The 17,591-nt window shown below is 38.0% G+C and overlaps 1 protein-coding gene across 1 annotated transcript in view; it reads right to left on the bottom strand.

Moving 5' to 3' along the window:
- Positions 1-17,591, bottom strand: part of SEMA6D (semaphorin 6D) — a 233,407-nt gene that overhangs the window by 138,148 nt on the left and 77,668 nt on the right. The gene's annotated exons all lie outside the window — the stretch shown is intronic.

Here is a 17,591-nt window from a genome sequence, read left to right as displayed (position 1 = left end):
GCCTTACTTTATAAATGCCTACTGCAGGTTTAATGATAAGACCACTAAAATAGATCTGAATGCAATACACCAGCACGTTGACTTTTTGAGTGACTGTGAACCTGCGTATTGATTCCCACACGGTACTTTCTATAGAGAAACTGTCCTTTTATGAAAGCAATGCAACAGATTTTACCAGGAAAAATAACAGTGTGTTGCATTATTAGTTTTAATAAACTGCATTAGAAAGACGCCTCATGGAAAAAACAAACAAAAATGCACACAATTGTCCAACCCTGAATTAATGAAGCATACACTCATACACAGTTCATTTTCATTTCAGATCAAAGAGGTTTTGAAGTTCAAATAAATTTGCCTCCTAATAGTTTTAGTACAGGATTATCTCTCTTAACATCTGAAAAATAACATTCAAAGTTGGCATTTAACAGCTTATTTGTATTGCAGCACTTCAGGGACAAGCAAACTTGTAATTTCTACCATATGTGGAACGTTTCTTTCATTAAAGTATTGAAATTTCTATACAAAAAAACATGACTGAGAAAAACTGCAGCAAAAGGATTATTTTACAAAATACACGTATAACATATAAGTACTTTTGCTAGTTACTTTTAATTAATGCATATTATACTGTAAATACAAATATGTACATGAATACATTTCTTTCATTAAGCTTTACATGGTTATTATAAAAATTATTCAAATTACTTCTATTTAAGAGAACATGAAAACTATCTTGAAGTGAAAGCAAAGAAAAAATGGAACTGATGACAAGAAACACATAGGCAGGTGGAGCAGTGTTCTTGGGTCAGACCAGTTTTGTGAACTCATAGCACTCAAATCCAAGTTGCCTCTATAGAATAACAGAGCAAATTCAAAACAGGAAAAAACTGAAAGGAGCTAACATCAAGCCCTACATGAATACAGAGGGTCTCCACATCTCTCCTTTCCTCTTTTACTCAAGCTTCCAATGAAAATATTACCATTTTCACTACATAACAACAAATACCTTAGAGTGAGATTTTTCAAAGACATGTAAGAGAACTGGGTGTCTAATTCCCTCAGGCAGTTTTGAAAAGTACACGATTAATATACTATATAGCTCCTTATACATCAAACAATTTCCCAGTGAACTTCACATTAATCTTTAATCTAGACACTTTAATCTTCAAATCTTCATACAATAATCTTCAATGAAAGGTTCTTTCTGGGAGTTTACAGTATATTTAACACAATTTAAAAACTACTAGTGCATTGCCCTAGCTTTTAATACTCAGAAAATGTTTTATAAATTAGATCAACTACAACCTGGCCAAGGTTTCTGTATTTTTAATATCTTTGGAGGAAGATTACAACAAAAGGGTGCTGGAGGGAATGACTTAGCTGGTTAAGCATCAGCTCACAATACTTTAAATCACCCCAGAACCATAGCTGCTGATCCCAGAATTTATTCAGTGTTTCACTTTTTCCAAGGTAAGGACTAGCATCTCTGTGTACGTTATTTGGGAAAAAAGCATAGCTTACAGTGTATACTACTCCTTTTTGGCAGCTCTGTGTGCACATCTGGCCATGGACATAGTTTCCACATCTGTGTTTTTGCCAAAAATATTAACTGTTAGAATAGCGTGCCAGGCCCGTTCTGCAGGGATATAGCCATGACTTCAATTCCTCCTGGCCTTTACTGTTCCCTTCAGTGCTGTTTACTCCACCACAGCACCTCTGAGTTCTACTCATGGACCAGGACTTCACAGCGTTAGCCCTAGCTAAATGCACAGTGGAAAAAACTTCTAAGAATTTATACAGTGGATTAAGGACAAAAGGCAATAGGTCAGTATGAAGCAAGAGAAAAAAAGAAGATAATAGCCATTATGACAAGCAGTATTTTTTACAGGCAGCCTGGCAAAGGCACATTTTGAGGAGAGGTTTGAAGAACCAGTTTTGCAGAAGTGTCTGAAGAGTTTTGACAGGAGAAAGCGCGAAGGTCCTGGCTTGAAAACAAGAGTTGAGGAGGAAATGGACATCATGACTCAAACTGAAGTTGAAGCTGCTGTTTTCATACTGACTGAGAGATGACACAGAGTAGAGAAAGGACAAATAATCTGCCTAAAAGAGAAAAGGGAGAGTAGCATATCACCTGAGTGTTATCATCAGAAAGCAATATGAGCAAAAAAAAAGAGAGAAAGTAGGAAAACAAGGTTTCTAACAGCATTATTTGCGTTGGGTAAGATTGTGTTTGTTGAGATTTGAGAAAAATTTACAGTGTAAGAAATTTAAGAGCCTATAAGGATGGCCAGGCCACGTGTCAGACTACATGCCAGCTGGATTTGTGGTGGCTAAGAGAAATCCCAGTTGAAGACAAAGCTCAGGTAATGAATTTGGGTGACAGATGAGGTGATAGGTTAATAGACATCATGAGAAAGAGTTACTGACAGGACTTCTGCAGAAAGAGCAAGGACCAATGTTTTAGCAATGTTGGTTTGAGATACCACTTCAATATTTACACAGAAACAGACTTAGATTTTAGTTTGGGTAGGAAGAGGCAGGCTTGAAGTACAGAGGTCCACATAGCTCCTAATCAGCCTCAGTAACATGGTAGCTGAATTTGTGCTTTCATGTGAGATACCTCATGGATAAACTGAGAAGGAAGTAAAAAGCTGACTTTCCTGTAAACTGCAACTGGAGACCTGATAAGGCAAACTCACCAAAGAGCACACACAGGAAAGGATAGCGTCACGGAAGCCAAAAGAAGAAAGGATTACAGTAAGATTATCAAAGTTAAATACATATTGAAACACCTGATAGGTTCACATGGTCAAAGGTGGAGTACCGATTCTCTAACTGGACTGGAGAAAGTTATTACAGACTGGTTTGAGCAGTGCCTGTTGACTACAAAGAGTGAGAATTAGATGGCAGTGACTGTAGTGTGCTCCATGAATTCAGAGATGAGAGCTTATTATAAGGGCAGGTGGGGTAAGCACTGGGACATTCTGAAGAAGTGAAAGACTAAGGCAAGCTTGAATTGTGCGAGAGAAGAGGAAGAAGAGAGTGACAGACTGGAGGAAAAAAGGGAAAAGATGGGGCCACTGCATAAAGTGGATGAGCAGAGGATGATAGCAGCTGGAAAACTTTATAACTTATGACAGGCTAGAGGACTGTTTCAGGAACAGAGCAATGAGTGAAAGGAGGAGTTATGAAGATGAAAATCATATATTTGTCAGTTTTCACTGGGAAAAAATTGTCAAGATCCTTCTCAGAGAAAGAAATTGTGGTGGGAGAAGAGGCTTTGAGGAATGAGTCAAAGGTGGTGAAGAGGAGATTAGGACTGTGGGTGAAGATTTCAATTATAGTAGCTAGGCATCCGACAGAATTGAGAAAGGAAAAAAAGAATGACTGCACCATGGAGGAAGCCAGCTTGGTCACAGGATTTCTGCTAGAAATGCCTTACTGCACAAAGCAACAAGCAGAGAAAGTATCTATAAGAATGGTGGTCTTGATGGCTTTGAGAGATTCAGAGAGAAGGCAGATGCTGAACTCAATCAATTCAGGAACATTGCTTGCTTTTGTGCAAAGAGACCAAGGGAGAAGAGACAACAAAAAGTCGCTGAGCATTTTCCACCCTTGCTAGACCAAGTCATAAGTGGGTCTTTATTTAAAACTCTCAAGGTGTCTGTCACAGATGAATAGAACTTGACATGTGGATGAGCTTAATTTACCATGGAGCTGCAGCACTTAAAAAATGATTGCAGATCCATAGAAGGTCTCTGAATATCTTGTTTTCATTCAGACACAACACTTGAACTGGCTAAAAGATATGGCATATTTGGCCCACTATGCTTTTTATCTCAGAAAAATCCTATGATTTGTACTTTGAGGAAAAATGTGTGAAATATTTCATATTCATGGGACATATTTCAGTGTGAGGACATGAACATTTGATAATTTGGGTTCAAATTTCCATTTTCTTCATGGTCAAGTCCATTCTAGGGATAGAAAGATGCATGCTAGCAATCCTGTCACGTTTCTGGTAATGCAGAAGGATTTCAGCATTTTTGAGCAGAGGCAGCAGCAAGCCCCTCAAAGCATTGGCAGACAAATGGCTGATAAAATGTCTGAGAAAGTTAATGTTATGATTTATATAAGATAAATTTATAGTCCTGGGAAGCAAAGGAGAGCTTGGGGATAATAGGAACACTTAGGTCCAGAACGCTTAGTGAAAGTAAACTATTGTAAGACACTAAGAATGGATGTTTTTGGATGAAGATATTTTCTTATTAATGATTGAGATGAAATTTACACTGTTTTGGCAGAGTCAGGATTTGAGACTAAAGGAGTGAGAATAAGAAAAAAAAGTAAAAATTCTAAGTTAAAAAGCTTTAAGAAAGATATTCTCAAGTGACATCCAAATATGCATTCAGAGGGGAACAATTAGCTGAGAAGACAGAATTGTTGATTCCCTAAAGATGAAATTTATATTGCAAATCACAAGGGTCTGTGATGGCACCCATAACTTCAGCTTACGAAGTAGTATGTCACAGATGGTATCAAGCACAACAAAGACAAAGGCCTTAGCAAGAGAAACATTAATCTTGACCAAACATTGATAAGTACTTTCAAAAATTTAGAGATGATAAAGAGTAACAAATGGTTGAACTGATAACGCCCTAAAATTCACTATGAACCCAATGCTTAATTTTACTTTACATCTTAGTGTAGTCAGCTTGTCTGACTGGATTACCATAAAATACTCATTAATTTAGACATCCATTAGATTAGTCTGTGTAAAATATACATGTGACAACAGAAGAAATCCAGTAGCAATAAATACAACATTTTAGAATGGGATTTCTCACTATTTTTGCTCTCCTTCATGAATCAACTCTTCACCTATTTCCACGAAAATGCATTAAATTTAACACAATTTTCCAAAATAATAGTATTTTTTATTTCTTTAGATGTATACACACACATTAAAAAACCTATCCACCTTGAATAAAAATTGATGTCCGTGCTTTACTGAAGGAATGCAGCTCAGTGTAGCGACACCGGCTAGTACATCTAACAGTGGAGTAAAACACTGGAAAATTACCACTGGTGTTATTTCCTAGAAATAATGTAAATGCAATATCGAATTGGTTATATAACGCAGATATCATAAGGTTTCATACAGCATAGAAGAGCTGCATTTAAAGTTTTATGGGGGAAGGAGGGAAGATGTGAGGAGACACAAGTTCTGTTTAACACTAAACTGCTTTTAATGCTGTGAAATACATGGAAGCAAGGTTAATTGAAAACCTGAAGTAATATAAAAATAAGTTCCACCTTTAACAGGAATACATATGGTGTATAAAGCTCCATTGAGCCCAGGTGGATAAGCGAACATTTTCAACGCACATTAGTTGAAGAAATGAAGAAGTAGAAGCAGATAACAGGTATCACTAAACTGGAATATTCTGAAGGCCTGGAAGAGAGATAGAAAACCACTACCATGGAAACATTTTCTAGATTACTTTTTCTTCCCACCCAGAGAGTAGCAAGTCCCTCATTTCCCTTTAGACAAAGCTTTTTATTGGCTACGGTTATCACCCCTCTAGGGAAAAAGGGGTGGTTTTCAAAGGCAAATTTTAACCAAGAACATCTGGACTCCACTGTAAAGTCACAACATCAGTGAGGTACAGGATTTCACACAGCAGCTCTTCTCTGTCTCAGCATCCCTACACCCTGCTACAGCAGGAGAGGAGCCTAGGACTGCAGAACAGAGGAATGTGCAGGTCTGCCTCTGTCCTCCAAGGATGCTTTTCTTTCCTTGGGCATGCTTTTATTAGGCTTGAGTTAGTAATGAACCCTGAGAAACTGTAGGAATCACAGTCTAAATATTCATTATAACACATCTGTAAATATCCTATGCACTTGTGTTCCACATTATTCTTAAAAACCATTTAAACATAAGCATATCTATCTCTCTATATATCTATAAAGAGATATATAAATAAATAGATGTTTATTCTTTGCCATATAAAATGATTCCAGCATTTGGTTCATTTACTACAGATGTATGTGGTAAAATGCCAGAGTTCTCTGCTATGCTCTCTCTGTCAGCATGAAGCAGCTAATACCTCAGGCCAGGTACAGCTGAATCTATTTGAAGCTGTATTCTTTTCCATTCAAGTATTAGTAGTCTCTTCCACAACAAAACTGTCCTCAGTTCTCCAAGAATTAGCCCTTTCCAAAATAATGCAGCTTGTTTAGCTGTCATTTCTACCTAGCCTCTATTCCAAAAGGACGCAAACTTCAGACCTTCCAACTACCAAATACATGAATTTAATGCAACTCATAGGCCAATCAGTCAGGATCCTGGAAGTACACTAAAATATCAAGGCAGAGAAACCTCTTTCCAAAGGACAGCTCCTGAAATGGTGTTTTGTGACATCAAAATCAGCGACCCTAACTTTGAAGGGGTGGGCCTCTATATGCTCAAAAAAAGAGTTGAGAGAGCTAATCACGAAGAGTATGCTAATTACAAAAAGCATGAAAAACCCAATAGTAATGACACTTTATGAATGGCTATTACTTGCTTATTTTAGAAGAGTGATTTGCTATAATTTATCATTTAAAATAATAGCCAATTTAACAGCTGTTCTTTTATCACTTCTGTATTGAAATATCCTTAGCATTTTACAGCAATATTATGCCTTCCTATGTTTGAGACTAACAGACTATATAACAACTCCCCCACTGTATTTCAAGACCCTGCCTTAAGCACAATAATATATTAAAGTTTGAATGCTCAGGAGGACGTATGTGAAAACCAGTGATTGTATTTCATTAGCTGTACCACAACCAACTTAATTGCATGTCTAGAACATACACATTTAAATGCAACTGTATGTGTGACATAGTTTTGGAAACTCTGGCTTAAATTAACAGTGTGTTTGTTGTACTTTCATTTTTCTTGCCACTGATTTACAAAGGACTATCACAAACCTTTGATTTCATTGTTTAATAGCAGTATGTTACTTTGTTAACAGGGTCTGAAATATTTATGCAGGCAAGGATTCAGTACCTTTCAAAACACATTTTGTGAGCTGGAATACTTCTGAATTAAAGCCATTTCTTCCTCTTTACAAGAGTCAGATCACAAAACTAGATGATAATAATCACATTCAAATTATAACTCAGAAGTTATTAGGTTAAGAGCTAGAGAAGAAACACCCACAATCAAAGCGAAGCTTTTAAACTTATTTTTACCTAGTGATTGGCTACAAAGGGATGTATTAGCAGTCACAAAACTTGGTGTTACAGACCTACCTGTCTGTAGCTCACATTTGAAGCAGTCTTTTCCTTAAGACATGACCCTGAACTAACAAAGTCAACGGAGAAGGGTATTTGCTCCAACAAGAATATGCCTGCATCTCTATGTCCCTCCCACAGAAACTCTATGTCCCACAGCCCCAGCATGGCAGTTCTTTGCTGTAGGCCCAGTTTTTCCTCCAAGTCTATCTTTCCAAACCTGGCTCTAGACAGAAAGACTTTTCTTTTTGTCACAGAGACATATTGGTGTCAATAAATATTTAGGGCGTCACTTTCATTCTTAATAAAATTAAAACTCTACAGCTTGAAAGTGAAGCAGGATGTCAACAAACACTTATTTTTCATCTTCCGTTTCCATACTTAGTTATTTCAAAGGCATATTTAGGTTATTCCTCCATTTCAGAAGATTCCCTTTGAAAATGCATTTGAATGAATGTTACCCTTTCCTACAGAGATTTGGCTAAACATTTTTGTTACAGCAATTTTGTTTAGCATGGTAATGCAATCAGTATCCCAGGAGGCTCATCTTTCACATGATGCCTGCCTGCAGTTCTACCTGCAAAGTTATATTATGGCAGTCTTCACAGATAACAAAGTACAGAAACTGTAACGCATAAAGAAGCACAGTCATCTGTCAGAGGCTGTCTTAAAAAAAAAAACAAACAAACAACCAAAAAACCCACAAAAACAACCAACCAAAAATCCCCCCCAGTTTTCAATATAAATATTCATTGCAACCACCATGCTATGACAGTGCTTCATTTCAGGAACCAGTGGGCATAAGCTGTATTGCTCATTCACTTAAAACAAATAGTTAGGAGATTCCATGAGCAATTTCTATTTCCTGGACAAAGGGAAGAGCATTATTGTTTTTCAGAGGAAAGGTGAAACAGTAGTGATCAAGCTGTGAACTGAATAAATATAAAGTCTATGAAGTGATTTACTATTCTTACTGCAGCCAGCTAGCAACAAAGTCAATCTCTTGTTGAGGCAGTGATTAGTGAGCGCAGTTGACCTGTGATACTTACTGCTTTTAATCCAATGGTTTGCACATTACGTTAAAGGCTGAATTTGCAGAACAACATACTTATTCCTTTTGATACCTTTCCAGTTTTTTTTAAAAAAATCTCCATTTTAAAAAATTGCTTAAGTAAAGGGCTACGTGTAATTAAAAAGTAACCGAAAATAATTACCAGCAAAATCATAATATGGGTCACATTTGCGTGTGTTTTAGTATATATGGCACTGATAAAGTACCATGAGTCTAAATAAAAGAGTCTTGCTAAAATGGACTTGTAAACAGGGTTTTTTTTCAGATTTTTTTCATATCCTTGAAATAATTTGGATATTAGACACCTATTCATTCTAATAGCCAGGCATTCATTTCCATTCTGTATCTTTCACATGAAGCTCTTTTTACAGTTCAGCTCTTCTACTTAAAGATTAAAGATAACTGACAGGTTTCAGAGGAACTGGGAATCTACAGGTTTCACATTTACTATCACATCATTTCAAGTTCTGGGGCTGATTATCATCATTATGTGTTACACCTAGTAGTGTCCCATGTGACAGGTGCCTTCTGAGCACCATTAAAGGCATCATCTCTTAAATTAGGCTTATGAAGAACAGCCCAAAAAAAGCAACAGATAGATGCTGGAAAGGCAGGAGGAAAACAGACAAATGCCATGATCAGCTCTAGCAGTGGATATTTCCCCCAATAAGAAAGCTTTAACGGCAGCTATATTGTATCTTTATGTGTATGGTTTTAAGGTTCTTTTTCTCCACATGCAAATATGAAGATATATAGACATCAACAAATACAACAGGATCTGAGTAAGAGTCAAGTGTCTTGAGTAGTCCCTTTATGAAAGTACACCATTGGAGGAGTCTGGGATATCTCACAACAGTTTCCTCCCCACAGGATACCTTGGCTTCTCGCAGTTTTTGCAGATGGATGAAGGCACTGCAGTTCAGTTAAGGACACAGAAAGCACTACCGACAGAATTGGTTGATCCTCCTCTTTCTGCCCCAACCAGAGAAGCAGAGGGGTATGCAGAAAATCTCAGGCTGCAACACCAGCCAAATTACCTGTATATGCACACTCATATCCTGGCTCATCACACTTACGGTAAGTCCAAAGCTGCATTGCTGTAGCACAATTGTGGCAGATGTGTCAGAGCTCTCAAATGACACTAGGCAATCCACAGGGTAATCATTAGGATAAACTACCAGGACCTGACCAGAACTGAGAACCTTGAAACTCATTTTTATTAGACTTCCTCTATATGTATTTGCAATCAGGCTGGGAAACTCAGGCTAGAATCCCAAGCTACCTTTCTCAATGAAATAAAACACAGTTTAGCGGCAATTGTACAGAAGATGACGGAACTGAAGAAGAAAATGGAGGGTAAAATATATATACATTTTCTAAAACTCTACTGACGCTTGTGGTTTGCTCTAAGCAAAAGCCTTCACCTTGACTTACCTCCATACATATGCAAGTTTTCTCCTGAAAACCTTTGAACTACCTGCTAGGTAAATTCAGTATGCAAACTGCATCTTTGCTTCATTCTGTTCTTCGTAATTCAAACTTCTTCAGGAGAAGCTCATACTAAAAATAAGGGAGCAAAACTTAAATATACCTGGTCAACCTTTTATCCTAATCATCTCAGTATGAAGACATTACACTGAAATAATTAATAATATTTTCAGTCCTTTAAATCTTTATTCACAACAGCGCAGTCAGATATAATTTTTAGTTCACCAGTTTCCAACAAGTTTGTACATTGTTGTGGCTTCAAGAATGCTGAAAGCTATTTACTTACTTGCTATGCAAAGAAACAGAAGTATGTGACATTTGCAAGGCAGTTAAAATAAAGTATAACAAGCTGGCCTAGGAAACAAAACTTGGGGGGAAAAAAAAAAAAAGAGGTTTGTCATATTTCACCTAGCACATCATTGAAGGGCTGGAGGACAAAGTGCAAAAGAAAATCTTGGCAGCTAAAGCAAATTACAAAGGGAGAGCAGCAGCATGGTTTTAGACATACCTCACAACTATATCATCACAGGACCTTCTGCACAGGGGCAGTCTAATACCTGTACACAAGGAGGGCTTCGTAGAATGGAAGCATTCTGCACAGTTCCACTGCTTCCCAACTTCTGATGCCAAGAATTGCTTTTCCTTGACTTCCTCTGTAAGGGGATGCTCATTTGTTATATTTAGTAAGGGGACAAATAGAGCCTTTTGATTGGTTATATATGTTTTAAACAAGTAAACGAAAAGTGTACTTTCTGAAACCTCTAATAAAATACGTAATTTCACTCATCAATTTTCAGACATTACTTCTTAATAATTTTGGAATTCTTTATTTAAAAATCCTATTTGTAATGGAAATTACTGAATAAGTTATTAATAGAATTAATTAAAAAAAAATATATCCCTGTCTAAAGCTTGGAATTTTTTCATGATTTTTGATCCTGGACTACAAACCTGGTCACCGTTCTGTGACTCCAGTTGTTATTTATCAAGACAATTATCAGGACTAATTGGTCGATATCATTCCTTAAAATGTTCTGTGGTAACTCCTAATACTCTCACAGTTAAAGCATACTAAAACCTATCTGAAAGAAAGGAGAAAGAACAAATTGACTGCCACAATGTAGAAAACACATTCAAAAAATGAAAATAACTTTACTAACCAATTGCAATTTGGAAGTAGACAAACGGTGAAAGAGCAGCAGACTGTATATGTTACGGGTGTTCTAATTATGTATTTCATCTAGGACTCCATCAACTGTTTCCCTTGTGAAGAATATTCTTTTTCTGTCCTATGAAATTACAATGAATGACTAAGGAACTGTAGGAAGCCAAGTGGTTTCTAAAAACCTTGAATCATCTGTACTTTATCAGCTAGAATTTCATTACAAGGCTGATTCTGTGAATTTCTGATTTTTTTTCAGGACACTTATGACAAAATCTGTAAAGGACTTTGGTGTCTATACCCAAAACACAAGTCTGAAAAACCTCATTTAGCTGTCAGTTCACTTAGAAAATGCTAAGTTTCGCAGGTGTTAAAATTCTCTTGTTGCCTATGGCTCTGTATCTGCAAATATGCAGCTGATTCTTAGTTTGGGAGGCCCAAGTGATCCAGTACTTTTGACTCATTACTCCTTGTATTTGGGAAAGCAAGAGACATTTTCTTTGCTGGGCTCATGCCCAGAGCTGAATTTTTTTGAAAATACTTTGCTTCAATATGTCACAGTATAAATACATTTTCACACAATTATTGAATTAAGAGCTTTGGCGTGGGAACACCCAAATTAAGTTATGCTTAAGGATGTACCTTTTGTTGTTCCTAAGAAAATGGAAGTTTGGCTACATGAAAAACCTTTGAAAGCTCTTATTTGTATAGGATCATTGGAGATATATTAGTTTCTGGAAATGAAATAATCTGAAGATATATACACTGGGCATGTCTTGGGGACACTCTGGAAGGGGCCTGGGTAAAATCGGGTGCCACATCTACAGCTAGGGTAGTGCTGACTGCGAGTGCCCAGAGAAGCAGCAGGGCTTAAGTGTGCATGAGGTGAGGAGAGGAAAAAGAGCAGGATAAGGCAACCTTTGTTTCAGCATCTGTTACCTTTTGAGCACTTAATTTTGCAATCTTGATGTTCTTTTGCTGTCTAAAAATGTTTTTAACAGAACAGAACTGAACAAACGTCATGAAACATCCACTACTCCAGAGTGAGTATTCTTGGTTTAGATACCCTATTTTCTGGTGAAAATTATTTATGTTTAGTCAACACAAATGATAATCAGTTCTGGTAAGTCTATACTGTGGGAGTCTGAGATGACTGCTTTAAAAAAAAATTGTATTTAAAGAACTAGATATTTTTCCTCTTAAAGAAGAGGAATCCAGTGTTAAGAAACCCTAACTCATCAAGAAGTGGCAAAAGAGAACCAGAGAAATGTTTTGAGGACTGGAGAGAAGGTCTTAGGTCTCCAGTATTCCAAGAGCTCTATCTGTTAAGTTTATACAAAAGAAGATTGAGAAGTGACCATAACCGAGAGAATACTCGTTACAAAGAGGATCTTTAATACCATGAAGAAAGGGATAACAAGAACTAATTGCTAGAAGCTGAAACAAGGCAAATTAAAGTTAAGAATACAGCTCCCCTTTTCTTAAGTTAACCATCAGAAACTGTAAGGAGGAGTGGTGCATTCACTAGCAAATTGGATTGGGTATGGTTTAGCAATTTGTTTCAGTTAAAGATACCTATGAAAACTCATATTGCTGTAACTAAGTGGAATGCAGTGATTTATGATATACAAGGAGATCAGATCTGGTTATCTAGCTGGAATGAAACCTTTTGCCTTTAATGAAACTGGTACAAGCTGTAGGCTGTGGATGCTATAGGTCTCAGGATTTGGCTTTCACTATCTGACAAGTGCATGTGAGCCCCTTAATGTTGGAAGTGGTACTGCCTAGTACATTTTCCTCATACATTTTAAAAAAACATCTGTGCAGGAAATGTTTCCCAAAGGACATATTCAGAACTTGTTTTAGGGGGCATCAGCTCTTACTCAGGCTTTGACCATTAATATATATGATTCCATTATCCTTTCTCGTTAAGTAGTCCTTGAAGCTTTTTTGCTATTGCAAATAATACATGGCAGATGGGACAACCCTATCAGGTCCTTTTGGGAGGAGATAAGCTCTTTCAGATATTTCCTGATTAGTTTAAGTATCCTTTGAGGGACATTAGTAATCTAATTCCAGCATTTTAAATAGGGGAACAGGAAAAGCCTAGCATTACTGAAATAAAAGGTATGCTAGCATCTACTAACTGCTACTAACCATGTCTCTTGCTACTCCACTTCTTTTTTTAAAATGAACATTATTTTAAGAGAGTAACATATTCAAATGTAGGTGATAATATTTTTTGCCCACTGATATTAATTTAACTAAAATATGTAAATATGTACTTAATAAATCAGCTTGTTTATACAATTCAAAGTCCTACAATGAAAATTTTAATCAAGTTTGTCTATCAAGAATACATAAATTAAGAAGTTTGAGATGCTTGCATGAATGGTAAAGTTAAGTATTTCTACAAGTTTTGTCTCTAATCCTTATATTTTTTCCATGCAAATCAACAGGAAGCACATGCAGACTAGCCATTCCCCCCTTTACATGGATTGAATTGTATATGTAATATCTGCAACACAGAAGCTCTTATACTGATGTGAAATTGGGGCCTGAGGAAGATCTGCTCATCTAACTAGCTGTCCTATCCCTAGGGAGCTATTAGAAGCCTAAAAGTGACAAACATTGTAATACTCTTCAAAATATTTATTAATTAAATATGGGATTATATTATCGAGTCATCAGGAAGTTGTAACTCATGTACATAGCAACACTATTAACTACTTTTTTTATGTAATAGCCATGTCCATAGCTTACTGTTTTCATCCCTCAATTTCTACCTACTTTGTTTCCCTATAACAACTGTACGGTCTGAAAAATGAAAGAAGTTTGGCATTACATGTGAAGTTGTTATGCCTCCAGGGTTAAGTTCAGCTCTGTCAAGAGAGGCCTAAAATTCTACTTGGGTGTTGCACAAGGGTGAATTTCATCCTTGTGACTAAAGTCGCTTCTCAGCTTCTGCAACTGGGTATTGTGCTGAAGAGTGACCAATGAACTCAGTTGGACCAAGGAAGGGGAGAGTGCTGGAGGAAACCATTAGTGTGTCTTGCAAGCCTCCCTCAGCAGCAATTCACAGAGAAGATATGTTGTTCGTGCACATAAGTGTGGCTCTTCAGATGCAACAGGTGTTGCTTTTATCACTGGGAGTCCCTGACTCCATTTCAAGTATGCCAGACAAAAGCAAGCTCTGCTGTTAAATGCTTCTCTGACACTGCTATTCCCAGACACCCTGTGGTTTGATCTCTTACAGAGCAGACCCAGATCCAAACACAGCAATTTCCCCCATGGACTGCAACCAATACGACAGACCCGTTCCTCTATGCAAACTGCAGCTACGCTAGCCAGGTAGCAGTTCCCTTTGTGATCCCTCACCCCAAAACAGTTCAGCAGCATAAGGATTTTCCGGTTGTACTCATTTTCCTCTTGTGTTGCTTTGAATGAAGTCATAAAACCCAAACACTCTTTGTACTGCCAGCAGAAACCATGAACATATTTTGATGCAAAACCAGAACATTTTAGAGCCCTACAACAAATTAGTTGTGGTGGGTTGACCTTGTCTAGCTGCCAGCCACCCAGCCAGCCAGCCGCTCTCTCATTCCCCACCTCAACAGGACAGTGAAGAAAATAAGATGTAAAAGCTCATGGTTTGAGATAAAGACAGGGAGATCACTTAGCAATTACCATCACAGGCAGAACACATGACTTGGGGAAAATTAATTTAATTTATAGCTCATTAAAATGGAGATGGATGGTAAGAAACAAAGAAAAAGACTAAAACACCTTCCCCCCACCTGCTTTTTCTCTCACCCAGGTGCTGGCAGGGCTGTTCCTCACACTTTTTTCCTCACACCTCACCACCTGTGTGGGGTTTTGCCTGCTCTTAAATAGGTTTCCACAGAGGCACCACCAGCTTTCCTGATGGGCTCAGCTGTGGCCAGTGGTGTGGCCGTTGGGGAACCGGCTGGAACCGGCTGTGTCTGGCTGGGGGCAGCCTCAGCCCCTCCTCACAGAGGCTGACTCTGCAGCCCCCCTGCTGCCAGCACCTTGCCACCTGCACCCAGTACAGTGGTATAAGTAAAATTTCTTCAGTGACCCAAACCCACAGTAAACTGGTGCCTCAGGTAGCTCAGATATTTATTACTATAAAAGAATCATCCCCCCCCAAATTGGTGCTCTCTTTTCCCTGCTTAAAGAAAAGCTTTAAAATGACAAGATACTCTTTTATCATGCTGTTATTTAAATACACATGCACGAGTCTCTCATACTGGAACTCAGAGACATTTGGCTAGCCATACCCCCAAGGTTTCTCTTGGTTTCTTGGGGTTTTTTTCCCCCTGAGAGCACAAAGGGTGAAATACAGAACCAATGCCTCTGTCAACCTACTTGTATTTTCAGCTGCAGAATTTTATGTGCCAAAGACCCCAAGCTACATGCATGCAGTCAATACCTCTTGCAGAAATTACAAGTTATTATAAATAACTGTACCCTAACTTTTGAGTAACTATCCACAGACATATTCTACTACTGGTAATTAGAAAGGTATAAAGCTATTCACGCAGTGACAGGAGCACCTCTTCACCAAACTCAGCATCAGCTTTAGAGGCTTCACAGTCTCCTAAGACCTTGCAGGTCAGGGAACTTTGCTTTATTAGAGACACAGAGATGAACAAGCCACTAGTGAGCAACACCGCTGCCTTTTGTCCTGCTTACTGCGATTCTATCAGTAAATACAGAAAGTGGACCAGTTTAAAGAAGAAAAAAATTAAAGCTACATTATAGCAATCTCTCCATCTTTTTTTGTCAGTGATAGCTCTCAAAAACAGTTCACTTATAAGTGCAACAGGCAACTTGCTGCTCTTGGTGCATGTGGGCGTCCTCAAGACAGCTGTGACAGTAAGCAGATAGAGAGGGTGTACAAGGTTGGGGAAACACCATTAGTTCCTGGGTAAGTATACGAGTCTGCTAGTCCAGGACTTGCAACCCTGGCATCAGAGGCAAGACTAAGCCAGAAGAGCAGCATGAAATCAGGTTTTTGAGCAGGGAACACGTCTGCCAGTGTTGTGATTTCTCATTTCTGCAGGCTAATGTGTGGAATATGATTGCAGTGATGAATTAACTCTGTAAGAGTCTATGCTATCTTGAGAATTTGTGCCAGCAGCAGTTCGCTTCAGAGCAGGAGCTGCAGCGACAGTTCCTAGCACTGTAGCATGCACCAGCCCCCAGGAATGATTTGGGACAGAGACACAGCAGTAGGATCAGACTGAGAGGAGAGGAACTGTGCCCGGGAAGAGGAGTACTTCAAAAGGGTCTGCCTCTGAAAATCCACCTGTTCTTTACCTCCTCTGATGAAGATTTCTCTGCCATACTGATGCACGGTACACCAGAGCAGATGCAGGCTTTTCATAAGATAATAAAGCCTGAGCTTGTACCTTTGACTCCTGAGGAGCCAGTGTGCACGTTCGAGTATTTTGTCTGATGTCTCCTGCCTAGCAGATGTGCTATTCAGCCACCAGGGATATGTTTCTCCCCAAAACCAGAGATACATACAGCATCTGCTTTGAATTGGCACAGCCATTTTGAAAGGACAAGGCTTGTGGCCTCAATAATGCTATCACAGATCCCGTGAGATTTACAAAGGAAAAAAAAGGACCTGAATATATAAAATATATGAAATTAATGCTAAATTAAGAGAGAGAAGTTGCATGGTAGACCAATGGAGTTTTCAGAGTCCCGACACAGGCAGTAAAAGGCCTGGACAAGAAGATAGGTGAGAGCTGCCAACACACAGGAGGCATGCTTGGTTCTCCACATTTCCTGTAGGATGCAGAAAGTCCATAAGGCTGAATGTGTCCCTCAGGGATACTGCTGGCAAGTATTCAAGAGAAAAAACGCACGAGATATGCACTAGTAGAGGTACAGGAGCATAACAACTGCTTAAAGTAGAAACATGGTGCTAAACTGATGTCTCATAAGTCTTTATTCTCTATGTTTGCTAATACAGTAGCTTTATAATAAATATCCAAATCAATGACTGCATTGACTTTTATGATGCATAGTTTGTGTTTTTTCAAATCATATTTACTAGCTAATTTGCAAATCTTTCAGTCATCAGTACAAATTAACACAACTCTGTTGTGCAGGCATTAGGATTTAAAATTTGTTATAAAGAAATCCATTAACCCTTCCCTATCTTCAGCCTGGAATCAATTCTGACATTAGGATAAATAAAACTCAGAAAAATTCATGACCTACTCTGCATTAGCAAAAAAATCAGTTTTCTAGAAATAAATGTTGACTATAAAAAGTTATGAGTCTTTCCTCTTCCTACAAACTTCAAAAACAATCTGTCTTATAACAAAATCTAAAGTATAATCAGAAAATAATTATATTCTAGCTGAGTTGTAAATTAAATCAGAATTGCTAAACATAAATTGCTATCTCAGACCAGATCATTACAGTACTAAAAAAAAATTCAGATGCACAGGTCCCCTCCTGAGCTGAGTATTGTGATGCAGGACCCTACGTGTTCTGCCACTAATGAAAGGAAACATGGACATTTTGTAGGAAGCAACAATTTCA

Source organism: Haliaeetus albicilla, chromosome 12, assembly GCF_947461875.1.
Source record: "Haliaeetus albicilla chromosome 12, bHalAlb1.1, whole genome shotgun sequence".
Taxonomy (NCBI): Eukaryota; Metazoa; Chordata; class Aves; order Accipitriformes; family Accipitridae; genus Haliaeetus; species Haliaeetus albicilla.
Note: the sequence above shows the minus strand (reverse complement) of the source record. Positions and strands in the feature narration are given on the sequence as shown.